The sequence below is a fragment of the Apodemus sylvaticus genome, chromosome 22, assembly GCF_947179515.1.
Source record: "Apodemus sylvaticus chromosome 22, mApoSyl1.1, whole genome shotgun sequence".
In the NCBI taxonomy this organism is placed as follows: domain Eukaryota; kingdom Metazoa; phylum Chordata; class Mammalia; order Rodentia; family Muridae; genus Apodemus; species Apodemus sylvaticus.
Genome location: NC_067493.1, coordinates 3,323,642 through 3,345,857, shown reverse-complemented (window position 1 = coordinate 3,345,857; position 22,216 = coordinate 3,323,642). Strand labels below are relative to the sequence as shown.

Sequence of the window (22,216 nt, the reverse complement as noted above, 5' to 3'; positions counted from 1 at the left end):
TAGAAGATTTTGATAAAATTGGAGATTTACATGGAAAATAATCCTAATAAAATTGAGGTGCTGTAAGGGAACCTCAAGTAAGCTCCATTTTTGAGACATGTTGAGCACAGAGTCACTGCTCATAGTGAGGAGGAGCAGACATATGAGCAGTGGGAGCAGTGGTGGTTGGTCCTCCCTAGAGCTGCATGGGAAGCGTCGGCCAGGTGTAGCCAGATGTTTGCACCTGTGGGGTCCCTTGTGGTGCTGCTCCCTTGCTAGATCAGGCCGTGACCTCTGAATAACTTCACTATCAGGGCTGAATCTGCTCAAAATACTTGGACCAGGGGCTTGCTTGAAGAAATGTCATGGGCAGGATGCCAAAATTTGACAGCGCTGGTTACTCTGGAATCTTCTACAAGTTCTGCCCTTAGCAGTTAACACCAAGGTGTAAGATCCACCTGCTGTTAATGTTGCGGAATATTTAAAAGGCCTCTCATGTGTTGGGGAGCACTGCAATATTAAACTGAGGCGTAGAAGGTTGGATTTGGTGAAGGAAAGCTCTTACCGAGCTTAGGAAATAGCGACAGTAAGTAGCATTTATCTGATGGAGGATGGCCTTAAACACACCCCACAGATAGGATGCTAAGCAGGCCGGTTAGAGACTAGGATGTTAGGATTCCCATGTTCCTTCATCAGGTTTGTTTAGAAACCTGTCTCCAAACTATAACACAGGAGACAACTGTGATGTACAACCAGCTACTTGGCGCATGCTCATAACAAAAAACAGGTTTGTACAAGCTACTCAAAGTGTCAGTATTGAGTCACCACCAACATCAAGGTCTGGTGGGCCTGAAGCTCCCTTTTCTGATTGTGAAAAGCATAGGTCTGTCTCGTTGTGAATACTACATTGGAATTGTAAACATTTTCTGATAAACTCAATGATTTACATGGAAAATGTTTCTGATGAGTTTGAAAAATATATAGAAAAACATGTTAAAATTGAAAATTATCATGGAGATTATATAGATAAAATGAGAGGTATAAAATAATTCTAAGTTGACTGAAAGTGGAATTGCAAACATTTTCAGGTTAAGTTGAAGATTTATGTAAAAATATTTCTAATAAAATTCAAGAATATGTAGACAAACACGTTAAAATTTAATATTTCCATAGCAATTTTATAGATGAAATGGTAGATATAAAAAACCTTTCTAAGTTAATTGAAGGTGGATGCCTACCATTATTTTATCTATATAAAATTTTCCATGATAATCTTAAATTTTAACATACTTTTTCTAAAATTTTCTATAATTTTATCAGAAATGTTTTCCATGTAAAACTTTAATTCAACCATAACAGGTTCTATTTTATTTTTGAAATAATATAGCAATGTTTTATGTATATCATTTTACTCTTTAAGTTTCCATGAAAATTTTAAACTTTAAACTTTTTTCTATATATCTCTTCTATATTATCAGAAATATTTTCCACGAAAATCTTCAATTTTATCATAAACTGTTTTTAATTCTTCTTTTCAATACAAAAATCTATATTGGGAGACAGCCATTTGAGAAGGGAAGAAACCCTATGTTCTTGCAGACAGGAGCCTAGCATGGCTGTCCTCTGAGAGGCTCTGACAGCAACTGAGACAGATGCAGATACTCACAGCCAATCATTGCACTCAGGACATGGATCCCTATGGAAGAGTTAGAAGAAGAATTGAAGGAGCTGTAGGGGATTCCAACAACTTAAGAAGACCAACAGTATCAGTAACCCAGACCCCTGGGAGCTCACAGCGTCTAAGCCATGCAGCAAAGAGCATACTTGGGCTTGTGCAGGACCCCAGTCACATATGCATCAGAGGACGGCATTGTTTGTAGTCAACGGGAGACTATTCACCTAATCCTTGTTTTTTTGTGGGAATTACAAATAACCAGAGCTGTGAGTTTTCTTATCAGCACTGTGTCCGTTGTGTGTCAAAGGTTTGGATTTTTTTTTTTGCCTTCATTTTCACTAAATTCTAATGGTTTTTTCTTTAATTCTTCCTTGTCCAAGTTATCATGGAGTAGGGTGTTGTTCAGTATCCATGTTGATGTGGGACTTCTCTTATGATTACAAACCCAGCCTAAGTCTTTGTTGATGTGATAGGACACATGGGATTATTTTCTACATTTTTTTTGTCTGTTTAGGCCTGTTTTATGAAACTGGAGCTACAAACTGAAGGTAAAAACATGGACAAGCACTGTCTCCTGGCTTGCACTCCGGCTTGGGCGTTGTCCCATGCTCAGGTCGCTCTCTCATCCAGCTCAGGCCCACTTGTTTATGAATATTGTCACATTCACAATCACGAACACTACCTCACACAGACATAACAACTGCCATTCTGATGAGAGCACACCCTCAACTGAGGCTCCTTCAGATGAACATAGCTCTGACATGGAGAAATGACTGCAGGTTTACCTCTCTCCTGACTATGTCCCCTTGTGGATTGAAAAGATGATCTCTTGCTGCCCACCTGCTCTCCTAGCAGTCAACATTAACCCGCAATCTCTCCTGAACATATCAAAGAGGTCAGTGAAAGAGTCCACACCCTGCCAACACTATGAAAATCTAGACAGAAAACTGTAACACAGGAATAACAGCCTGGCCTACAAAGTGAGTTCCAGGACAGCCAGGGCTATAGAGAAAATCAGTCACAAAACAAACAAACAAACAAACAAACAAACAAACCAAGAGGTTTGTTTATGGCTAAATGGTTGGATCAGTGAAACTGAAGCTCCCTTAAACAGATGATCGGTAATAGACAACCTCAGATGAAAAGCCAGATATGTAAGGCAATCATTGTTGGACACTATTATTATCCAGACAATTTTTATCAGTGGCAAATTAGAGAAAAATCACACAGTTAGATTAGTATAGAATTTCTAGATAAGCCTGACTCAAATCATAGAGAAAATGAATCTTTCTCTGTATATAGAAAGGGTAATTAATAGAATGTCCTGATGAAGGCTGTCAGCCAAGGGAAGTTAAATATATCAAGCACTCGTTAATTTCACGTTGCAGGATCTTACAGGGAATACTTAGGAAATAATTACTTCCGATGCGAGTTCTGAAAAAGTAAAGTTAAACAAACCTCTTTTGTTTTGTAAAATAAAGTAGTACAAATACAAAAAACAAAAATGACCTTTCCATATATAGGTTGAAAAAGCATCTCTAGTCTAGATCAAAGGTGGATCAGAACATCTCTAAAGATCAAGAGTAAGAAACGGTTTCTCAATTTAAAATGTATAATTTAGAAACACCCCTAGGGGATTAGAGGGTATGGTTAGGATCAGAACAAGGGTTGTTATGGTTAAGATGCTTAGGAAATTAAGGAGATAAGATAAGATTAGAGATTTAGAATAAGTCACAGGGATAGGCTCAGGGTTAGGTTCAAGATGGCCACCATTATTCTTCATGGTTTCCCTGAATCAAAAGTTTCCCTATTTTACAAAGAAGAAAGGTCAGAGTTAGGGTCAGTCTCAGGATCGTGTCAAAGGAATTGTTTGTTGTGCTGTGCGAAACCAGGTTCTATCTTTTCACTCATCTGCCTTCCTAGTCCTCTTTTTCATAATATCAAAATCTTCTTTCCAGCCCCCAATGAAAGTAGAAAGTGAGTTATCCGCAAAGGCAGAATTCTCAGATGGGAAATATCATTACGTCATCATGGGGCCCAGTTCACATACAACAGAAGAGTACGTAGGACTCCCAACAAAAGCTTTCCCAAGCTCACAGACACACTGCACCTAAAAAAATTATTATGTTTTTTTGTTGGTTTTTTGTTGTTGTTGTTTTTTGGTTTTTTGTTTTTTGAGACAGGGTTTCTCTATGTTGTCCTGGCTGTCCTGGAACTCACTCTGTAGACCAGACTGGCTTCAAACTCAGAAATCTGCCTGTCTCTGCCTCCCAAGTGCTGGGATTACAGGCGTGCGCCACCATGCCTGGCTAATTATTATGTTTTTTAAAGAATGACAGTAAATGTCCTTGATATTAGTTAGTTGTTGCTGATCAATTCATTACCTACTCTGAGGTCAGGACACACCTCATCCCTCCCCAGTCTCTGAAGAGTTTCTTTAAAAGCATCAGCCTAGCTAGGTGAGGCACACACACACTGCAACCACCACACACACATCACTGGGCACTTGTCAACCAGGAGACTGCAGTGAGCTCCAGCCAACTAAGAAGACGTAGTGAGTTCTAGGGCAGCCCGAGACTACACAGCAGGATCCTGTCTCAAAACACTCAAGTTAATAAACATCACACACTACATGTGTGCTACTCAAACGACTCCAGTTTGAGAACAAAGATTGCAGGCGACATTCAGAAATTACAGCACGTTACTTCAACACAGCCACCTCCGGATCCGGGGCTTGGACACCTTTATCAGAGGGAATATTAAATAACAATGGGCGACATTACTGCTTTACAGTGATAACTGCAAACACAGTCAATAAAAAATATGGGCAAAAAGTTTAGCCCCTGAGCTAATGGCTTGGCTGCTGAAGTTCCCACCCTTCTAACCCCCTCTCGACTCCCTTCCTTTTCAACAAAACAGTAGGACAGCAAGAGCAGGTTTTGCACTTAGCAGTTGCCATGTGTTCTCAGGTCTCAGGTGGCTCTCAGTGTTGCTCTACATCCTACCATATTTAAAAAGAACATGGACAACAAAGCAGTGGTGGAACACACCTTCAACCCGAGCACTTGGGGGGGAGGGGGGCAGAAACAGGCTGATATCTTGTGAGTTCGAGACCAGATTGGTCTACAAAACTATATCTAGGGACATCTAGGGCTAATGATGAAATCCTGTCCCCCCCAAAAACAACAACAACAACAAAAAAAAAAAAAAACAAGCAAACAATCTAAAACCCTTGACAAGCATGCAAAATGTCCCACCAGTCTCAAACATGCTCCAAGTTCATCCCCTTACGCATCCATTGAGGACCCACCCGTATCATCTTCCCCCACAGCCTCATCTCACCCTGACAAGTCAACAGCACTTTAATTCCCTGCAAGCTCACTGCCTGATGCCTTAAGACTGAGCTTCAGGAGTCACACTTCTGCATTTGATTGCAAGGTAAATCCCACTTCCAAATGTGTTTTTTTTTTTTTTAATAAAAATTAAGGCTTTAGTTTGCAAACCAAAGCCTATGTATTGCTTGTCTATTGCGGAGGGCTTTAAGGGGGAAAAGTCAAAACTTACACATTTTTATCTTTTCTAGACATCTGAGACATTCACTCATTATTATTATTATTTTATGTTAGTTCTCAATGTTGAGAGGAGAGGCTAGCCTAATTCCTGTAAGAAATTTAATTTTGGGGTCTGTCTACATGTTAAACGCACTGCTGTTATTTTTAAAATATATGCATGCATACTTGAATAAGGCTCAGCCTACACTTTCAATATAACCATGCCCTGAGCACTCCATAACTGATTAGATGCCAGGCTCTCTGCTTAACACATCAAATCCACTGTCTCATTTGTTTAATATATAAACTCTCATCATCTCGGCCACGCCAGGCATAAGCAGCAGCCATGACAGTTATCAAAATGATATCTTTACCGGATAATGGTGTTGTGCGGAACCCCTAATGCCTAACACACACGTGTGATCCAGCTCAGCCCATGTGGCTGTCAGCATGAACTCCATCAGCAATGCGGGGGGAGCTGCATTGTCTGCCATCTGTGGTAGCACTACAGGGAAAGCCATGATTAAGTGACGTCAACTCACATTACTTTCTACAGGGACATGAACAATATCTTAACCACCCAGAGACTTAATTCCCATCATAACTATAAATTAAATTTCCCCAAACATGATGATCAGCACGTCACCAAAACAGTAACAACCCTACACAGATATGTGAAGAATTCATCAGTGGGAGTCACTTTGGGGGAAAGAGTGGAGGGTGAGACCATTTTTGCTCACAGTGGCAATGTCATCTGGGAAATCCAAGTCACCCACATAGTCCTTAGGGAGCCATGTTTCCCTGGCAGGGCTGCCACCAGGTACTCCCTCCACCCACGAGTCAGTTCTTGAGTCCTTGCCCTTGTTCTCATCTGTGGAGTGGGAGGGGTCATCCTAGGCTAACTAGCAATTTGCCCCTCCCAGACCAAGGGGAGAAACTGAGGTAAAGCTTATGAAGAGCTTTGATCTCTGTGGAACAAAGCCACTGGGCAGCCATATTGATTACAGTAACGAAGGAAAATACTACCCCTGGTGAGGAGGGAAATGAGAGGGGAGCAAGGAGCAGAATATGTAGGAGTCGCTAGGCCTTGTTTGTACCCACCCAGCCCCTTAACTTTTGACCGTCAATTTGGTCAGGCACAGTCACACAATACATTTAAGATCTGGTGGGAAAGCTAGTAAATGCACAAATTCCAACAAATAGATTTTAGAAATATAAAATATTTTAATATAAAATCTATTATTGTATATTATTAATTATATATATTATATATTATAATATATTATATATCATTATATATATTATTATATATTATAATTAATCTGAGAAAATGATTTCATATACTCTTGCAAGACAAGACAGATGACCCCAGTATCTAGATAAATAGACCGAGCTTCAAAGCCACCATGATATTCAACCTCAATTGTCTACTTAATAAGAGCTAGAGTGGTCAGGGGTGTTGTGATCAAAGCAAGAGAAAGAGGTGAGAGACTATGTTCTAACCACGGTGTGGGGGGAAGGGCGTGCCTCAGTGGGCCCACACAAAGGCCTCCCTTCCTCCTGAGGTTACCAGACACAAGATGGTATAGTACAGAATAGAGTTTATTCAGGGCATGGAGAGGGGAGTTAAGAGGGAAGTAGAGGCAGAGAAAGGCAGAGAGAGGGAGAGAGTAGAGAAGCAGAAGCGGCCATGACCATGTGGAGAGAGGGGGAGGGGAGAGGAAGGGAGGGGAGCCCAAGAAGGGGCAAGAGAGAAGCTGGGAGTGAGAGAATATGAAAGGGGGAGGGGCAGGCAGCCCCTTTTATAGTGCACCAGACCTACCTGGCTGTTGCCAGGTAACAGTGGGGAGGGGCATACCTGGCTGTTGCCAGGTAACAATGGGGCGGGGCATATCTGGCTGTTGCCAGGTAACTGTGGGGGTGGAGCTTAGACAGAATCCTAACAAGGGGGAGGTGCCTCGGGGCGTGGCTGTAAGGGACGGCCTTGGTTATCTTAACTGGTGTGGGAAGCCCCACCCACTGTGGGCAGCACCTTTCCCTGGCTAGGATCCCGGGCAGTGTGTGGAAAGGGGCTGAGCAGCAGCAGGCGTTCATTGCTCTTGGCATCCTGATTATCTATACACCTGATGTGAGTGAGCAGCTGCTTCACACTTCAGAGTGGCATTGCCCACCATGAGGGACTTTACTGTGAACCGCGAGCTGGAATAAACTTGTTCTCATGACAGAGTGTTTTATCAAACAACAGCAGTGATTAAGATTCTTGTGAATTGACCATTATCCATTCAAGGTTACAATGAGAGTTAATGTTGTGTTTTGTTTAAAGAATTTTTAATTAGATATTTTCCTATTTACGTTTATTTTTTTGTTTTTGTTTTTTGAGACAGGGTTTCCCTGTGTAGCCCTGGATGTCCTGGAACTCACTCTATAGATCAGGCTGACCTCAAACTCAGAAATCCACCTGCCTCTGCTTTCCAAGTGTTTTTTTTTTTTTTTTTTTTTTTTTTTTTTTTTTTTTTTACATTTTTTTTATTTTTATACTTATTTACATTTTATATATTTTATATTATATATTCATATGTTTATATTTATATTTTATTTACATTTCAAATGTCCCCTTTCCTCATTTCCCCTCTATAAACCCTCTATCCCATCCCCCTCCCGTACTCACTAATCCACCCACTCCTGCTTCCCTGACCTGTTATTCCCCTACCCTGGGGCAATAAGCACTCACAGGTCTAAAGGCCTCTCCCCTCATGGATGTCCGACCTGTGCTACCCATGTGGCTGGAGCCATGGGTCCCTCCATGTGTACTCTTCGGTTTGTGGTTTAGTCCCTGGGAGGTCTGGGGTTACTGGTTGGTTCATATTGTTGTTCCTCCTATGGGGCTACAAACCCCTTCGGTTCCTTGGGTCCTTTCTCTAGCTCCTCCATTGTTGACCCTGTGTTCAGTTCAATGGCCGGCTGAGAGTGTCCACCTCTGTGTTTGTCATGCACTGGCAGAGCCTCTCAGGAGACAACTATATCAGGATCCTGTCAGCAAACACTTGTTGGCATCCACAATAGTGTCTGGGTTTGGTACATGAGGTGGTTACTGGTCCCAATATGCTTGCATTACCCTAACTCACCCAAACTGTTATTGCAACAACACTGAAGGTAAGAGGAGGCTCTTTTGTCCATAGTCCGGCTATGCTGGCAGGTCTCGAGGTAGTCACAAGATGGCTCACAAATTTGGCCAGAGTGTATGAAAAAATAAAAGAGAGAAAATAAAAACCCTTCAGCTTTTTTAGATTGTGTCATGGAGACATTTTTGACAATACACACCCATGGATCCTGATTCACCAGAAGCAAAGGCAGCAGTGGCTTGAGATTTTGTCAATCAGGGAACACCAGCTATGAAGACAAAGCCCCAGAGGGTGGAGTAGTTAGGACAGAGTTGTCTAAGAGATTTGAGGACAGTGGCAAAGAGAGTATTTAATGGAGGACAGACTGCAGAGAAGACGCAGATTGGAGGACAGAAGCAACAGACTGGAGACCTGGGAAGGATCCTGTTGTCAGTCACGGCCAAATCAGAAGACCATGAGTGATGCCTAAAAAGGAGATAAGGGGGCCCTGAGAATCAAAAGTGCCCCCACCACAAGACCAGGGTTACCCTAAAAGTAAAATGGAAACCCATCATCTTTTGTTGATACAGTTCAAAATTATATTGTACTAAAACCTACAGATAGAGTCTCTTCATCAGTTTATAAATGACTTCCCAGTGGCTACAGAAGAAAACAAAAATGGAGGACCTCTTAGATGCCTTAAAATTGAGGCTATTTAAGCCTCTACAAAGAAAAAAAGCCTTATTCTACCAACTTCAGGTGACCTCTGTAGACCTGTGGACTGCATACTCAGACCAGGGGTCCTGGCATTAGCCAATGGCCAATGTGTAACCAATTGGCATAAGCTAACAACCACTCTATTTACACCTCAGTCACAATGGCTTCTGGGTAAAAATGATATCAGAAGGACTCATTACCAGCCACCCTTCTTGAATCCCCCCAGTGTAACTACTCAGCTGTCCTGCTGTGGGACCCTGACCTCACTGGATGGGCCTCTGCATGATGGCTTAAATGGATGTAGGGGTAAGAGGGTTCACCAATTGCAACTGCCTCATTCAGGATGGACAGGGGTACGCTGGGGCAGTGGTGGTGTCAAATACCGAGATCACATGTGGAGGACAACACGTGGCAGGAATGTCAGCCCAGGAAGTTGAACTGGCAGCTCTGAAATGTCATTAGAGCTGAGAAAAGACAGAACACACATGACTGGTGTGCTATTGTTACCTCGCATACCCATGGGGCCATTTGTAAGGAGAGGACCGATCTGATGGTGAAGGACTAAATTGCATGCCAGAGAGCAACAAGAAAGCCCAGTGGGTGGCCCCTAGAAATTGGGTTCCTCATGTCCTTGATTGCACCAGACCCAGGAGTCCCCATACTCTCTGTTGAGACAAAATATATGATCTGGACCAAAATCTGTTGATGTCTCAGTGTTGTAAGAGATGAGGGAGGACAGCTAACTGACTACAAACTAATGTTTGAGAGAAAATGGGTCTACACAGAAAAAAGGAAGAAATCAGAGACTTTCTAGAGTTGAATGGAAATGAATATGCAACATGTACAATCTCATGGAACACAAAGAAAATGAAAGTGGAGCTAAAAGAAAGTTCACAGCACAAAATGCCTACATGAAAAAAATTGGAGAACTCCCATGTTGGCAATTTAACAGCATGTTTTAAAGGTTACAACAAAAAGAAGTGAAGGAGCAAAGAAAACGAGGAGGAGACATCAAGAAATTTTCAAGTTGGGGGATGAAATTGATAAAATAGAAAAAGAACCATTCAAAGAATTAATGAAACATGAAGTTGGTCTTTTGATCCTTTTATTAGACAAGATAAACAAACCCCTATTAAAAGATAAAGAATATACAAATTAATGAAATCCAGAGAGTGGTAAAGACATAGTTTAAAAGGGTGCATTCCACCAACTTGGAAATTCTAATAGAAATAGCTAACTTCCTCAATATATTCCACATCCCAAAATTAAACTAGAGAAAAACAACTTAAACTGACATAAACATGAAGGAAAATAGAATTCATTAAAAATATGTCCCCAATATGAGCCCACGTCTATGAGTTTTAGGGTAGAGTCCTACCAGACTTTCAAAGAGGATTTAACAAGAATTCAGTGTATTCAACAATATAGAAACAAAATCAATATTAGTCAATTTATTTTCTGAACCCCTGATTACTCATACATCCAGTCAAGAAAGACTGTGTGATAAAAAAAGAATTACAGACCAATTACCCTAATACTACAGATTCAAAAATGCTTAAAAGATAAAACAAATAAAATAAAATATAAAACACATCAAAAGATCGTCCACCATTAACAGTGAGGAAGGCTTCATTCTAGAAACAGTGATGGTTCAACAAAATGGGATTAAAGTTTAAGAAAAACCAAGAATTGATCATCTCATGAGGTAATATAAACTTCTCTGACAATATTCAACACCACTTCATGATAAAATTCTCAGAGTTCTGGTGCTTCCTGGGGCTGGAACATGGCTCCTTCTATTCCATTATCAGCAGCTTTCAATATTTCAAATATATCACTGCTTAATCTTGGCTTTCCTGGAACATGCTTAGAGATCTACCTTGATCTCAAAGTTCTGCATGACTCTATCTCGTGAATGGTGGGTTAAAAAACATGTAACAGCATGCCTGGAACTAAGATTTTCTGTTTATATTTTAAATTCAGAACCCAGAATCCAAATATATCCCTTGGCAATTTGACACATACTTGTATCTTCATATGTCTACATCAAAACAATAACTAGGTAATAATAATTCCTAACATGATACAGTTCTCTTTCATACAACTGCAAACCCATATGTTTAGCTGAATGTAGTCTTGTCCTAATGTAACTATTCCTTTAATGCCATTGAATATCCTTGATCACAAGATTAAACGGGATTCAACTTCCTGACGATGCCTTGTATTTTGAACCTTTCTTTTTTTATTTTTACTTTCTTAGTTTCTATGTTTGTTAAAAAATTTCATGCCAAATTCTATGCGGTGATTTTCATGACTTACTTTGTCAATACAATTAATGTAAATATTTTTACCTTAACCTCAAGGAAACTCTTCAGACGAGGACAGCAAACTTCTTTGCAAAAGCATTAAAAAAACAAACAAACAAACAAACAAACAAAAAAAACATCTCCAGAGTGGAAATAATCCCAAGCACCCATGTCTATCATATCCTACTTTATGATACCCTCCTTACTCCCACTTAATTCATGATCATATTCATTAATTTTCTCTCCAGGACACAGAATTTGGGGACTTATCCCTGGTGAAAACACTTTACCACATTGATTACATTAATAAGTTTTCTGTCCAGTGTGTGTTCTTTTATGTCTTTGGAGATCACTGGGTCTTGCAAAGGCTTTACCACATTGTTTACATTCATAAGGTTTCTCTCCAGTATGTGTTCTTTAATGATATTGGAGATTAGTGTGCTGTGTAAAGGCTTTACCACATTGATTACATTCATAAGGTTTCTTTCCAGTATGTGTCATTTTATGTCTTTGGAGATTACTACGCTGTGCAAAGGCTTTACCACATTGATTACATTCATAAGGTTTCTCTCCAGTATGTGTTCTTTTATGATATTGGAGATGACTGTGACATGCAAATGCTTTACTACATTGATTACATTTATAAGGTTTCTCTCCAGTATGTGTTTTTTTATGGCTTTTGAGAACACTGTGACTTACAAAGGCTTTAACACATTGATTACATTCATAAGGTTTCTCTCCACTGTGTGCTCTTTTATGATCTTGGAGATGACTGGTTCTTGCAAAGAATTTACCACATTGATTACATTCATATGGCTTCTCTCCAGTATGTGTTCTTTTATGATATTGGAGATTACTGGGTCTTGCAAAGACTTTACATTCATATGGTTTCTCTCCACTATGACTTCTTAAAGGCCTGCAACAATAATTAGCACATGTGAAACCTTTACTGTATTAATTACTCTTATGAATCATGTAATCAGTTTGAATTATGTTTACAATTTGGTATATGGTAGAAAAGCATCAGATCCTAAGGTTTTAGCCCTTTGTATGTTTATGGTGTTCTCCCTCATCAAGAGTTGTTCAAGTCACTTGTGATCGTTATTACATGGCTCATATTTATAACATCCTGTTTATATAAGGGATTTTTATATAATATATTTCAGCTATCTGAAGAAAGTTTGAACAACTCTCATCTTTGCAACACTAATTACATTCATAATTTCCCCTATAGAGTAAATTACAACACATTTTACTGTGAACCAGGATACACAGAAAAATTTCCAAATTCCTAGTACCCATAAAGATTTTCTACACTATGAGTTTGGGGATATTCCCTGTAAAACTATAAAACCACTTAGTTGCAAATGTACATCATATTCCTAATGTCTAGCAAAGGCAGAATGCTACATAACTTCTCATTGTTCTAGAACAAAAAAATGTGTTGCTTCCTTCAATATCCCTATAATCTTACTATGGAGTATATGCTTATTAGGATGTTTTGGATATAAATTTTTCTCTATTCAATATACAATTTCTAAGTACTATGAGACTATACAGATTGACAGGTGCATAGCATAGTTCTTAAGGAGCTACATATCAAATGGATACACTAACCAGATATCAGATCTTAAGGTATATATATGGTTTTGTCAGAATATTATAATTAGAGCTACTCTTAAAGGACTGTTATTTTACACTCTTGCTTTTCAATGGAGATTCCAGAACATATGGACACTTCCTCAGAGGCAAATTTGTATCAGCCTGCACATAAAAATTACCTTTCATGTCTTCTACTAATTTGACAATTTTCTTCAAGATGATGATCTTCCTGATAATAGCCTAAAACACAGTACCAGAAAATCAATGATATACTATTGGAAATTAGGCAAAATTCAAGGTACTGTGAATTATCACTGCATTATGAAGGTTACAATTAAAATTCAGTAAATTTGAATTATTCAGCTCAATCTTCATTATTCACAATTAAAATAATAGAAGATCATCAATAACCAAGAAACCTTTCTTTCCTTTAGAAAAAAAAATAACAGTCTTACCTATAGCTTCGAGGTTCAGGTAGGTTTCCAACATCACATCTTTGTAGAGATTTTTCTGGGAAGGATCCAGCAAATTCCACTCTTCCCCAGTGAAGTTCACATGTACATCATCAAAAGTCATGGCATCCTAAATATCCCATACATGTGTATAACACAAAGGATCATATTAACATCACTGTAAAGGAAATATATGCTTCCTCAAAAACATATACATATAATTTTGGCACATGATGCACTTATATTCTGACTCAGAATTTATAATCACTGTGTCATTTTAGAGGGATTTTGACTTATAACATTTAGGTGTGTCAATTTTGAACACATTGAATAGGATACAGACTTGCCAGAGAAATGCCAATTGAGAGGTTGATGCAGGGGCAACAGATCCAAAATACTGAGCACACATCTGAAAAATTGTATGAACGATTACTAACTACAAAACTCATGGGCAAGCTGGGTGTATTTGCTCATGCCTTTAATCACAGAGTTACAGGCAGGTATATGTCATTTAGCTTGACGGCAGCATGGCCTATGTAATGTGTTCTAGGAGACCAAAAGTTATATATTAAGAACATCAACAATCTTCCAAAATCAACCAAGGAAACAAAAATGATAGAGAACTCACAATTCTTTACTAAGAGTTCCTGCAAAGAATCATGCATTCATTTCAGATCTGTGTTAATGTTGCAGAAACGTGAAGTGCAACAGTTTAAACTATAACATTAATAAAATTTTACTAAAAGACAATGCATGATCAAATAGTTACAAACGAACAGATGAAAATAATAGTAATATAAATGTTGATGATAAATAAGCAATGTAGGTTTGGAGAGAGAATTCATCAGTGGAGAGCTCTTGCTTGTCTTCCACATAATGGTGGTCAATTTCTCACAAACACACAGGACCAACAACTACTCATTACTTCAAAATAAAAATTCTGAGGCCATCTTCTGACAATAGTAAAGGTGAAAAACATAATATTCTTATTCATGCACATAGGCAAAAGAAAAAAAAAGGGGAGGCAAGTAACAGGTGTGGTGAGAGAAAAGGAAGGGCCATAGGGACAGGAAAATGAACTGAAATCTGTAGCTGTCAAGGTTCTAAGGGTGCAGGCTTAAGGATGCGCCACAGACAATGAAAGGGATGGCTAGAGGGAGTCTATGGGGGTGATCTTAGCTGAAATGCATAGTAGTGAGAATTAGACACTGAAGAGGGCCAAATCCTAAAGTCAAGCAGGACACCCCCCCCCCAGTTGAGATTTAATTACACCAACCAAACCAGTTTACATACAACAAACGAAGCATCCCCCACAGAAATCAGGGTTTCAGTTAGGGGATTACAGGGTAATGGTTAGGATCAGGATAGGGGTTGTTAGGGTTAGGAAATTAAGGGGTTAAAATAGGATTAGAAATGTAGGATAAGTCCCAGGATTAAACTCAGGTTTAAGGTTAAGCTGACCACCATTATTCTCGATGGTCCCACTGAATCAATAGTATTCCTATTACACAAAGAAAAAATGCCAGGGTAGGGTTAGTCTTTTCATAAGGAATTAATTCATTACTAATACAATGTTCTCCCTGCATGTATTCCTGCAGTCCAGAATAGGGTCCCAGATCCCAGATCCAATTACATATAATTATGAGCCACCACGTGGTTGCCTAGAATTGAACTCATGGACTGAGTAAGAATAGCCAGAGCGCTTATCCTCTGAGACATCTCCCCAGGCCTTACCCTGCCTTCTTAATGTATATGATAAAAGGAAAATATAATTTGGACACAGGTGCATAGACACCACCCATGCTTCTACAAGAAAGCAACTAGTCCAGATGTTTCGAACAGAATGACAATCAGCCATGATACTGAAGTTATTCATAGGTCATGGCCTCAACTTGCAAGTAAGAAGCACCAGTAGAAATCTCACAGGAAGTCACATCTGGTTGATGCTTCCAATCCAACACCACAGTGGACCCACCACCCCAGCACCCACTGCTCAGCTCCATGTTCCTCCCCGTTGGTCAGTGTCCCATGCTCAGGTATCTTTCTCATCCAGCCCAGGCCCACTGGCTTATGAATATTGTCACCCTCAGTGGAAGACCCTTCCCACTTCAATCATCCACACTGTCTCACACAGACATAGCAACCAGCCATTCTGATGAGGGCACACCCTCAACTGAGGCTCCTTAAGATGACTGTAGCTCTGAAATAATGAAATGCTGGCAGATTTACCTCTCTCTTGACCATGTCTCTTTGTGGATTGAGAAGATCATCTCTTACTGCCCACCTCCTCTCCTAGCTTTCAACATTAACTAGCAATCTCTCTTGAATATAACAAAAATGTCAGTAAAAGAAGCCACACTCAGCCAACACAATGAAAATCTAGACAGAAAAATGTAACACAGGAATAAACATCCTCACCACCAAGACAAACTGGGAAACCTTAACTAGACCAATAATCACTACAAATGATGCTGCCCAGACACCTGGATGGAAAGATAAGCAATACCAGGCAGGAAAATAAGTCACCATCCTCAGGGTTTCACTCCTCTCCTTTCCCTCAAACAACCTCTTTCACATCTGACTCTTACATGTTTCAGTTGCGTTTAGTTTCTCAGGACATGATAGAGAGAGAGAAGGAATAATAATAAGAAGAAGAAGAAGAAGAAGAAGAAGAAGAAGGAGAAGGAGAATGAGGAGGAGGAGGAGGAGGAAGATGAAAAAGATCAATCAGCATAAAGGTCTCAAAAATATTTCAAATGAAATGATGAATGGAAAATTTTTCTAAAGCAAAAAAGGTGCCCGTTAATGTACAAGAAACATCAAAAATACCAAACAATTGGATAAAAGTCCCTTTGCTATGTAATAATCACAACACTAAACATATTAAATACATATAAAAAAAGCTACAGCCAAAAAAACAAATTAAACAATAGAATGAGTAATGTATGAAACCAGAACTATTAGATTCATATTTGTCTTCTAGGTTTTTAAGGAATGAATTCATTACTTATAAAATGTTCTCCCTACATTTATTCCTGCAGGCCAGAAGAGGCCACCAGATCCCATTACTTACAGTTATGAGCCACCATGTGATTGCTAAGAATTGAACTCATGGCCGGTGTAAGAATAGCCAGAGCTCTTATCCTCTGAGCCAACTCTCCAGGCCTGACCCCGACTTCATAATGTATATTATAAAAAGAAAAAAATAGATTGGACACAGGTGATGTATATTCACAGAAACCACCCAGGCTTCTACAAGAAAGCAACTAGACCAGATGTTTTGGGCAGAATTACAATCAGCCATGATACTGAAGTTATTCATAGGTCATGCCCTGAACTTGCAAGTAAGAAGCACCACTAGAAACCTCACAGGAAGTCACATGTGGCTGATGCTTCCGATCCAACCCCATAGTGGACCCACCACCCCAGCACCCACTGCTCAGCCACATGGACCTCCCCATTGAGGGGAGATATCTTGTGCTCACCATGTCTTGATTTCAGAGCTTCCCTGAGGTCCCCTCACAGCACCCAAAAGCAAAGCTCAGAGCAGGACGCAGAGAACCATTCAAGCTGCATACCACAGAGAACACACAAAAAGGCACCTGGAAGATCCCGCCTCTTTGCCTGACTTGCAGGTCTGTCTGGCAGCCTTGATTGGCCAGTGAGTCAAGCCCTCCTTAGGTTAGAGTGTGCTTTAGTGTCTGTGTCTAGGAAAAAAAAAACCTTGAGATACCAGGAGGGGTTTGAACTCATCATTTGAATCAAAATTCCAAGAGGAATCTCACCCCACCTAGTGCTTGGGGAGGACTCAACATTCCATCAGCAGCTGGTTAGCCGCCTGTTCCTCCCCTCTGTGAACCAAGACCCTGCACTTAAGAGGACCTGATTACAGACTTTGCCTAAGCATTTCTCAAAGCACTTGTCTTCTTCCCATAATCATGGTGAAGAGTTTGCAAAGCCCATTGCTAAAGGTGCATTGGAGGTATCAATATGACCCAGTAATGGATGAACCAATGCATGACCCAAGCTTTGAACATTAAGGATATATTTTTAATGAAAAGAGCTTTAGTCAGCCAGTGGTGGTGCATGCCTGTAATCCTAGCACTTGGGAGGCAGAGGCTGGTGTACTTTTTCCAGGCCAGCTTGGTCTACAAAGTATGTTCTGGAAAATCCAGGGTTATAGAGAGAAAACCTGTCACAAAACAAACAAACAAACAAAGCAAGCGTTTTGTTTATGGCTAAATGCTTGGATCAGGGAAACTGAAGCTCCCTCAAACAGATGACAGGTAATAGACAACCTCAGATGAAAAGCCAGATGCATAAGGGAGACACTGTTGAGCACTATTATTATCCAGCACATTTTCATCAGTGGCAAAATAGAGAAAAAAATCTGTAATCTATACAGTTGGATTAGTATAGATCTTCGAGATAAGCCTATCTTACATCGTAGAGAAAATGAATCTTTCTCTGTATATAGAAAGGGTAGTTAATAGACTGTCCTGATGAAGGCTGTCAAGCCAAGGGAAGTTAAATAAATCAAGAACTGGTTAATTTAATTTTGCAGCATCTTACAGGGAATAGTTATACAAATGAAAACACACACACACACATACACACACACACACACACACACACACACACACACACAAATGACCTTTCCATATATAGTTTAAAAATGCATCTATAGCCTAGGCCAAAGCTGGATCAGAAAATCTCTAAAGATCAAGAGTAAGAATGGGATTCTCAATTTAAAAGGTATACTTAAGAAACATCCCCCACAATAACCAGGATTAGGGTTATTGTTAGGGGATTAGAGGGTTATGGTTAGGATCAGGATAAGTGTATTTAGGATTACGATGCTTAGGAAATTAAGGGGTTTAGATAGTATTAGAGTATTAGGGTAAGTCCAAGGGTTAGGCACAGGGTTATGGTTAAGGTGGCCACCATTATTCTTGATGGTCCCACTGAATCAATAGTATCCCTATTACACAAAGAAGAAATGTCAGAGTTAGGGTTAGTCTCAGGATTAGGTCAAAGAATTTGTTTGTTTTGCTATGTAGACTCTGCTTTTATCTTTTCTCCCATCTGCCTTCCTAGTCCTCATTTTCATAATAGCAAAATCTTCTTTCTGTCGCCCATTGAAAGTGGAAAGTGAATTGTCCACAAACCTAGAATTCCCAGATGGGAAATATCTTTACATTACTATGCGGCCCAGTTTACATACAAAAGAAGAATAAATGTGACTCACAACATCAGTTTTCCCCAGCTCACTAACACACTGTACCTAAAGAAATTCTTAAGTTTATTAAAGAATGGCAGTAAAATGTCCTTGTTATTAGTTAGTACTTGCTGATCAATTTATTAACTACTCTGAGGTCAGGACACACCTCCTCCTCCTCAGGCTCTGAAGAGATTCTTTAAAAGCATAAGCCAAGCCAGGTGAGGCATTGATTCACTGCCACCACCACACACACCACTGGGTACTTGTAAAGCAGGAGACTGCAGTGAGCTCCAGCCAACCTAGAAGACACAGTGAGTTTTAGGGCAGCCTTAGACTACACAGCAAGATCCTGCCTCAAATCCTCAAGTTAATAAACATCACATACTCTATGTATGCTACTCAAAGGACTTCAGTTTGAGAAAAAAGTTTGCAGGCGACATTTAGAAATTACAGCTTGTTACTTCAATGCAGCATCTTATGGACATGGGGCTTGGACTCCTTTCTCAAAGGAAATGTTAAATAACACTGCTCTACTTTACAGCTTTACAGTGATAACTGCAAACACAGTAAAAAAATGGGCCAAAGTTTCGCCACTGAGCTAATGACTTGGCTGCTGAAGGTCCCACACTTTTAAAACCCTCTCATATCCCTACTGCTTCAACTACACAGTAGCACAGCAAACACAGGTTTTGCACTTAGCAGTTGCCATGTGGTCTCAGGTCTCATGTGGCTCTCACTGCTCGTCTATGTCTATTTAAAGTAGCCTGGACAGCCAAGCAGTAGTGGTACACACCTTTATACCCAGTACTTGGGGTGGAAGGTAGAGCCATGCGGATCTCTTGTGAGTTTGAGTCCTGCCTGGTCTACAGAACAAGATCTAGGGACAGCTAAGGCAAATAATGAAACCCAGTCTAAAAAACAATCAATCAATCAAACAATCAATCAAACAAACAAACCAAACCAGACAATCAAATACCCTTGACAAGCATGGAAAATGTCCCACCAGTCTCAAACATGTTCCAAGGCCACCCCCTTACCCATCCATTGAGGACCCATCCATATCATCTTCCCCCACAGCCTCATCTTACCCTGACATGTCAATTGCACTTTAATTCCCAGCAATCTCACTGCCTGATGCCTTAAGACTGAGCCTCAGGTGTCACCCTTGTGCATTCGATTGCAAGGTAAATCCCACCTCTGAATGTGTTTGTTTTTTTAAATAAAAAATATTTTAAGGTTTTATTATTTTAATCAAATCCTATTCATACCATGTCTATTATGAAGAGTTTTAAGGGGAAAAAGTCAAAACTTATATATCTTTGTCTTTTCTAGACATCTGGGACATTCTCTCATTATTATTTTATGTTCTCAAAGTTAAGAGGAAAAGCAGGCCTAGTTCCTGTAAGACATTTACTTTTAGGGTCTGTCAACATTTTAAATGCACTGCTGTTATTTTTAAAATATATGCCCGCATACTGGAATAAGACCCAACCTAAGCATTCCATATAACCATTCCCTGGGCACTCGATACCTTATTAGATGCCAGGCTCCCTGCTAAACACATCAACTCCACTATCTCATTTGTTGAATAAATAAACTCTCATCATCTCTGCCATGCCAGGCAAAAGCAGCACCCATGACAGTTATCAAAGTGATATCTGTACCATATACTGATGCTGTACCAAATCCCTAATGCCTAACACACACATGTGATGCACCTCAGCCCATTTTACTGTCAGCATGCTCTCCAACAGCAATGCTGGGGGAGCTGCAGAATCTGCCATCTGTGGTAGCACAAGAGGGAAAGCCATTATTAAGTGATGTCAACTCACATTCCTTTCTACAGGTAGATGAACATGATCTTAACCATCCAGATACTTAATTCCCATCATAACTGTAAATTAAATTTCCCCAAACATGATGATCCGCATGTCACCAAAAAAGTGAAATGCCTTTCTCCTAAACTCTTAAGACTGGTGGTGGTGGTGCAAGTCTTTAATCCCAGCACTCTGTAGGCAGAGGCAGGTGGATCTCTTGTGAGATCAAGGCCAGCCTGGTCTACAGAGAAAATTCCAGAACAGCCAGGGCTACACAGAAAAAAAAACGCTCTTGACAATCAATAATAATAATAATGATAGTGATGATAAAGTGCTCTTATACATTTTTCACTGTTTTGAGTTCCAGACTCAACAGATGGGCAATTCTAGTTTTGTTTTGTTTTTAAAGGAAAGCAAGGAAGCTCATCAACAATCTACTAAGTTTCACCACTGCCTTCCCAAGGGCAAAACTGTGTTTCCAGGTTGTTCCAAAAGGAATTAGCAGATGGAAAGGAAGAATGCACTCAGACATAAAGAATGGTGAACCTCAACGATAAGACACTAAAAAAAGAAAATGGGTATCCAGATTGGGACTAGCATGTCCCCCCAACACACACACACACACACACACACACACACACAAGCACACACACACACACACACACACACACACACACATACACACACACACACATGCACACACACAAACACACACACCGCTATGCAAGACCCAGCTTCATTTCAAAATCTCTTCAGTCCTGAATCTTCAACTGCTCCTGTGTCTTTACCTCGCCACTAACCTTTCCTGGCTGCTCATACTGGTGAGGCTCAACTGCTACTCATTTTCATTACCCCATATCTTAGTCAGGGTTTCTATTCCTGAACAAATATCATGACCATGAAGCAAGTTGGAGAGGAAAGGGTTTATTGACCTTTTACTTCCATACATCTGTTCATAACCAAAGGAGGTAAAAGGAACTCAGCCTGCTCTCTTATATAACCTAAGAATACAAGTCCAGGGATGGTCCCAATCCACAAGAGACACTCCGCTCTTGATCACAAATTGAAAAACATGGCCCACAGTTAGATCTCTTGGAGGAAATTCCCCAAGGTAAGCTCATTTCTCTGATAACTCCAGCCTGTGTCAAGTTGACACATAAATCAGCCAGTACATTTGACCCCTTGTCACTTGACACACCAGCATATCATTATTAATCCTATATCCTTACTTTCTTATTCATCCCTAAGATCTAAATAACTTTACAAGTCCCATACTCTTTATATATTAAAAATTCAATTCCTTTAAAAGGTCCAATATCTATTAAAATTCAAAGTATTTTAAAAATTCAAATTCTCTTAACTGTGGGCTCCACTAAAATACTTTCTTCCTTCAAGAGTGAAAAATATCAGGGCACAGTCACAATCAAAAGCAAAACTCAAACTTAAATACTTCAATGTCTGGAATCCAACTCAAGAACTTCCAGGCTCCTCTGAGGGCTGTGGTCATTTCTCCCACTCTGCCCTTTGTAGCACACAACATTTCTTCTAGGGTTCAGCTGCCTGTACTCCACTGCTGCTGCTGTTCTTGGTGGTCATCTCATGGTACTGTCATCTCCAAAACACTGCTGTTTTCTGCCATAACTAGGCTTCACATACAGCCTCTCATAGTCACTTTTCATGGTGCCAAGCCTCAGCTCCTATGCATGACCCCCTTATGTCTTGGCCCATCAATTGCAACTGAGATTGCACCATCACCAAAGGGCTTACATGGCCGACCTCTCACAGTGCTGCGCTT

At 40.0% G+C, this 22,216-nt stretch overlaps 1 pseudogene; it reads right to left on the bottom strand.

Moving 5' to 3' along the window:
* LOC127673210 (zinc finger protein 431-like) overlaps positions 1 to 13,507 on the bottom strand; it is a 44,516-nt pseudogene extending 31,009 nt beyond the window's left edge.
* Between the last annotated feature and the right edge of the window lie 8,709 nt (positions 13,508 to 22,216).